Below are 6,357 nucleotides of genomic sequence, written 5' to 3'. Positions count from 1 at the left end.
AGCGAAAAAAAAAAAAAAAGGATTCCGGGTCAACTACTTTGTTTATTTCTTCTGCAACTGTAAAACAAGGTCAAACCCGTTTGACTCAACGAGCCTGCATGCCGAACTCTGTATCAACTAGAAAAGTGTCCAAATGCTGATCCGGGAACAAAGTCTTCCGGCCATCCGGTGAGCCTTAATGGGACGTGGTCGTTGAGTTGTCGGCGTGTTACTGGGGGTACTGGGGATTAGATGCTCACAGCTGGAATAAAACCAATTCTCCCAGTAGGGGTTTGGGGGCGACCCTTAGGGGCGTCCGCCCTCCCACCATTTTTTATTTTTTTTTGGTGGGACCTACATTTGGGGTAACGTACAAATCCTCTTAGCAAGGAGGAAATGTGCATGAAGTCATTAGCTTTGGAGGGAGTACATTCAGCCACACGGAGGTCATCTCATCAAATAAGCAGGAGGAGAATGTCAGAGTAACTTCCATTCAGTGAAAACTTCTAAGATGAAATAATGTCATGCAGGACATCCAAATGAAGGCAAGAGAGTAAATGAAAAGAATAACTGCGTGATTGTTAGATGAAATGACAACTTACACCATTAAGGATAAAATGTCAAGAGTGAGCAGAGGCCGCCCCCCCACCCCAAAAAAAAAAACATAAATGGATGAAATGAACCGTGTGAAAAAAAATCTAATTAAATGAAATGAAAAATGACGAGGGTGGCCCGGTGGGGAGTGGTTGGCGCGTTGACTTCGCAGTGCAGAGGTCCTGGGTTCGATCCTGGCTGCGGCCTTCCTGTGTGGAGTTTGCATGTTCTCCCTGTGCCTGCGTGGGTTTTCTCCGGGTACTCCGGTTTCCTCCCACATTCCAAAATCAAGCATGGCAGGCTGAATGAACACTCAAAATCGTTCCTAGGTGTGAGTGTGTGCGCGGATGGTTGTTCGTCTCTGTGTGCCTTGGTTGTTCGGCTGTGTGTGCCCTGTGATTGGTTGGCAACCGGTTCAGGGTGTCCACCGCAGACTGCTCGAAGACAGCTGGGATAGGCTCCAGCATCCCCTGCGACCCTTGTGCGGATAAAGCGGATCAGAAAATGGATGGATGGATGAAAAACGACAACAGCAGCGATAAAACGGAAGGAGTGCATCTGGAACGTGGTTTTCCCCCTCCAAAAATCGACTAAAATGAATCAAACAGAGATGAGAATTTCCGACTTTTTCGGACCACAACGACTATTCTTGAGATAAGCGTAAAACAATTGAGACATTTTCAGGCCAGGGAGCTGTCTTGGCGTTGCAGTCGGTTTTTTTTGTGCCTTTTCCCGTGTGTGTCCATGAGAGGCTTTGCCATTTAATGCATAGTGTTCATTTATCGCTTCAGTTAAATTCCTGTTGCTGTCGCTATTGATGGACGTGCGCTAACGTTAGCGCTAGCTAAATTGCACTAGCGCTTCTTGTCATTTGTACCTGTTTAAATGAAGGATAAGTGAATACAAGATCATGAGGCCCCTCTCAATAAATTCATAAAATAAATGGTGTGAAAATGTCATTGTGAAAATGAAAAATGGCAGCTTGAAAAGTAATCGCTTCAGGGAGTGTGTACAGGCAAAATAAGGAAAGATAAAATACTCAACGCTCCAACTGTATTCGTCCGTGGATGGCGCGATAAAGGCGAAGCCCCCACATTTGCTTGCCCGACGATGTTAGCGACGCCCGCTCGGGATGCGTCTCGTATGATCTCCCTTGCCGGCCAATCGCATGGCTTCATCTCAAAGCATCTTTTGTGCCAGCGGATTATTTTGCTTCGGGGGGGAGCAGCACATGCACAGGTACTGTTTGTCGTGCAGGTGCTGCAGGCCTGTTCCTGATAAGATCCGCCGCTCGGGGACGGATGGAGCGGGCGTCCAAGCGAGGAACAGGTGAGCGGTTGCGGCTATCGCCCGCTTGTCCAAAATAATCCCACCGGTTCCACTTGATAGTTAATGCAGAAACGTCTTGTGCCTGAGCTGTTCGCTTCTTTTTACAATGTTTTTTTTTTATATTCAATGCAGAGCAACGATTCAAAGCGGTCATTTGAAATCGACGTTCCTGACATTTGAACAGCCCGGTGGGCGTGGCTGATGTATCCCCATTTTTTTTTTATTTTTTAATTGGCCCAATTGATAGGGGCCCCCCGTGAAATCTACCCAGCAACCGGTCGACACAATGCAGCGCTTGCAAGGCAATCTGTCGCTTGTAACCAGAGGAAGGTTGAGCACGTTTGAATGCGGCGCACTCAATGAAACATGTGACAAGGTGTGATTATCCCTCCGCCAATAATACCAACTCGCTTGTAAACAGATGTGTGTGTGCGGGGTGGGGGGCTTAATTCCCGCTTCCTCTTCTCCCCAAGCTAATTGGTTGGGCAGAATAACCAGGTAGCTAATGAGTGGTTGCTTTGTCACCATTGTTGTGTTCAAATCATCTTAATGGTGACCTTTGATTGGTCACTAGCGCCGCTTAAAGGGAGGATTTGAAGCCAGCTCACCCCAGGCAACAGAAGCTCTTGCCCCATGCAAGCTGCAAACTAACGAAAGACAAATATTTTATCCATCCATCCATTTTCTGAACCATTCTGTATTTGTTTTGCTTATATTTTGTTTCGTTTTTACCTCTTCTAAAATCCGCGTATAACTGACGGCCATTGAAATGCATGAGGGAGGGCGAGGCCAGGGGAGGGGGGGTGGGGGACACCAACCAAAAATCTTCCAAAAACGCAGATGAAAATAGTTTGACCTATAAAAGGTTGCGCAATACGGACTTCACCATGTGTTGTCATTTACAGCTCTGACCTTTCAGAAAAAGATTCTAACCCTGAATAAACCCGAAGCTAACCCTTAATTCACGACTAAATGTATTAGTGTATTACGTACTATATTATTATTATTATTATTATTATTATTGTTATTATTATTATTATTATTAAAACTTGATGTGCTAGAGAAAAAAAAGCAAAGGCAGATTCTAAATCAGCCTCGAAAATTTATCATGAAAAATTTACTTGCATCTCAAAAAAAAGAAAAAATTGTTGGCCAGTGGTTTTGGGAAAAAAAAAAAAACAAATCTGTGTAACGATGGGTGCCGAAGGATAAACTGGTGTCGGTCGTACTCTGTTGTCTGCATTCACGTCGGTATTGGACATAAAAATTTCCTCTCAATTGCCAAACCTGGATGAAGAAAGTCAAGAAAGAAAATGAATAAAAATAAAATCTGGCATGGACTCCAGCTCAGCCGTCGCCATAATGTGGATAAGCGTTTTCGAAAACTGATGAGTTCATGCACTACAGTACAGTGCTATGTATCAAGAACTTTTTTTTTTTTTTTTTTTTTTAAAAAAAAAAAAAAAAAAAAAAAACACACACACACACACACACCTAATGTCACTTTGGTTTTGGTTACTTCACAAAAAGATTCATTTTGGACTTCGAATGCAAGGACTTCATTGACATGCGCGGGGCCCTCCATACAGGACATGCCAAGCCAAGTAGGTTGCGTGCATCAGCAAAGACACAGACACATATTTCAGGTTAATAGGGGGCATAGAAGAAAATTCATGCGCTCCACCTTGCCCAAAGCCCGTGCTGATAAGATCCCCTAAAGTTCGACGGCGGCCCACGTGCCTCGGCAAAGACCAGAATCTCCGAGGCGCTGACGCGGCAGCACGGTGAGGCAAGACAGGAAGTAATATTACACCTCCGCCCATCTGGAACTTCTAAGTACAAGCCAGGCTCGGATTCAGTCCCTGGCCGCTATCACAATATTGACAAGGTTTCCGAAAGATCTCTCTCACAGGGCTACAGGATCGGAACAGTCGAAAGCATGCGTCCGAGAAGAAGGCTTCGTTCATCGAGTACCTTCGTCTCCCGGAAGAGTGAAGTCATCGGGGTCATCCTGGGCCTCCAGGCAGGTGGCAGGAACCCAGCCCTGGGCGTCTTCGGAACTCACGAACCACCAGCCTTGCGAGCGCAACAATATGAACAATCAAAGGTAAGAGCCGTGTCTCGTGAGGGGAAACTAACTGTCAAGAACCATGATGAGCTCCAAGTGTCAATCAGCAAGGAAAACGAATGGTGTTTTATATTTTAAATGTGGCTTCTGTTGTGATTGACTAGATGTAAAGGTAAAAAAATATGACTGTAAATACTGTTCAGTTCATAAAGTTGATTGGGGGAACCTACCGGACTCATTTTTCTCAATGACCTCCACCACCTGACCCACCCGGAGACTGATCTCGGAGCTCTCTTGCTTCTCGTAGTCCGTGACGGCCACATACTGGTCCAAAAGCAGCGGGTCCGCCGAAGTGCCGTCTCCTGTTAAAAGACAACGCGTGCCCAATTACATTTAGCCGTCAGCTATTTTTGTTTTGAGGTAAAGTCTCCATAATAAAGCAAAGCCTGCGCTCAAATGGTTGGTCATTAAATCTCGTTAAGGCCCTTAATTGGATATCAGCATGAGGCCCATGAACTTTTATTACCTGTGCACTTTTCAGACCGTCATCTTGACATGGTTTTGACTTCACACTGTCCGACGGCGATGAAATTCCCCCCCCCCCTCCCCCGGCTCTCAGAAGAGAAGCAGGGACGGTGAAGGGATTAGCGCAATGTTTCTCATGACCTTTCAGATCGCGAGGGGAGGGGTGCGCCCGAGTTCACAAGCAGAGGTGCGTGTTTGCGTATCACCATGTCATTGAATGCCACTCGATGATTTGGGCAGGGGAATGGTGGAAAAATTCTTGAAAAAGTACGGGACCACCTTGTCTTTGACGTTAAGTTGTGCCTGTGAATGATATCGTTGTGTTTCAGGTCACAGTACTGTAATACAAGCACGAAAAAAATGGATATTGTGTTGAAATAAATGGCTTACAGTGCAGTATCACGATACTAGCATCTATTATTGATACTGCGATAATGTAACTGCAGACTCAGATACTGAATCATATTAAGTTTTACAGTTTGCTGCCGCAAGCATATAGATGACTATTGTTGAAATATATCATTTTTTATGGTACAGTATCAGAATACCAGAGTGAAGTGTCTATATCACAATGACTAATGTTAGCTTTTACGGGACGGTGTTGCCATACCAGCACCAAACATTGATATCATGACGAATCAAATTGTTACCTTTTGCCATACAGTATCTCGATACCAGGCCCAAATATCAGTCATGATGTTTTATGAAACAATATTGCGATACTAGTGTCAAATATTGGATAATTCCTCCTTGCATTGTTTAATGTGGGAATTTTTTTTGCCTCGTGTGGATTTAAACTTAAAGACAAAAAAAAAAAAAAAAGATTGCATTCCTGTGGCCAGAAGGGCATTTTCCTCCACAACGTGCCAGCCCGATGTGGTATTCATTGGAGCTTCTAATTTTGGGATCAGGGCCTAATGAGAGGAGCAGAAGGAGGGCGGGGCATACAAAGGGCAGCTTAGTGGACATGTGATGTCACCCCGCCATGGCACAGTGAAACAATACGCCCCTCTGCTGTGTTGCTTTTTGTTCCGTCCCCATCCAACTCGGCACTCCCTCCCCATAACGAGCACTTTGACGCCTCATTAGCCAACAAACTTTTTTTTTTACAAAGTTACATGTAGCTTGAGGTGAAAATGTATACAAAACAAACAAGAAGAGTCAAATTGGCTTTTTTTTTGTGTCGAGCTTTGACTTACATAAAAAACAGGCAAAAATGAAATTTAGTACGTTTCATACGAAAGACTGAACTGAATTTGGTTGGATTTTAATATATTTTGTACAATGTTGTGGTATCTACATTAAACATAATTTTGGGAACATTTGAGGGGATTCGACAGAGCCCCTAAGGTGACATGGAAGAAAAAAACTTTCGTTAGTTTGCAGCTTGCATGGGGCAAGCTGCTTTTTTTCCATTGGCAAATTTGCGTGATTACTCAAACTTTTTAATTTATATTCAAACTTTTTTTTTTTTGCAAGGGAACACTTTTTTTTTTAAATTTACGTTTTCGTACTTCCGGGTCAGTTTGGCTACTGTAGCCTCAAACGCGCGGCTGTTTGAGAGAAGACAGTACGCTTCAGATGTCTCTCACTTATTTGGAAACCGTGCTTAAAATAAAGAACAAATTATATGTCTTAGCATTTAAGGCAATTTCAAAGTAAAATTCAATTTAACTTGCTCGCAGATGAAGACGCCCCTTCTTTGTTGCTTTCGTTTACCCGGAAGATAACCCGGAAGTACATAAACGCGCATTAAAAAAGCGTTCCCTCGAAAGCTTTCCTTCTATGTCTCCCTAAGAGTTCCGTATGATTTTTCCACCCCAACCATGCCAGCCTCTGTGCTGTGATAAATAGCATCCTAA

The 6,357-nt window shown here is 44.0% G+C and overlaps 1 long non-coding RNA gene across 2 annotated transcripts; it reads right to left on the bottom strand.

Annotated features, from left to right (window-relative positions):
• Positions 1–3,448: 3,448 nt before the first annotated feature.
• On the bottom strand, positions 3,449–4,555 carry LOC109520303 (uncharacterized). Of its 2 annotated transcripts, none has more exons than XR_002169147.1 (3): positions 4,201–4,555; positions 3,877–3,978; positions 3,449–3,670 (listed from the first exon to the last, which is right to left on the bottom strand). It is a non-coding gene; the product is annotated as an uncharacterized LOC109520303 (long non-coding RNA). The 2 variants fall into 2 exon arrangements; XR_002169146.1 differs by having other exon boundaries at positions 3,587–3,734.
• Between the last annotated feature and the right edge of the window lie 1,802 nt (positions 4,556–6,357).

The sequence above is a fragment of the Hippocampus comes genome, unplaced genomic scaffold (assembly GCF_001891065.2).
Source record: "Hippocampus comes isolate QL1 unplaced genomic scaffold, H_comes_QL1_v1.1 scaffold143, whole genome shotgun sequence".
Classification (NCBI taxonomy): Eukaryota; Metazoa; Chordata; class Actinopteri; order Syngnathiformes; family Syngnathidae; genus Hippocampus; species Hippocampus comes.
This window is presented reverse-complemented; position numbering and strand designations above follow the sequence as displayed.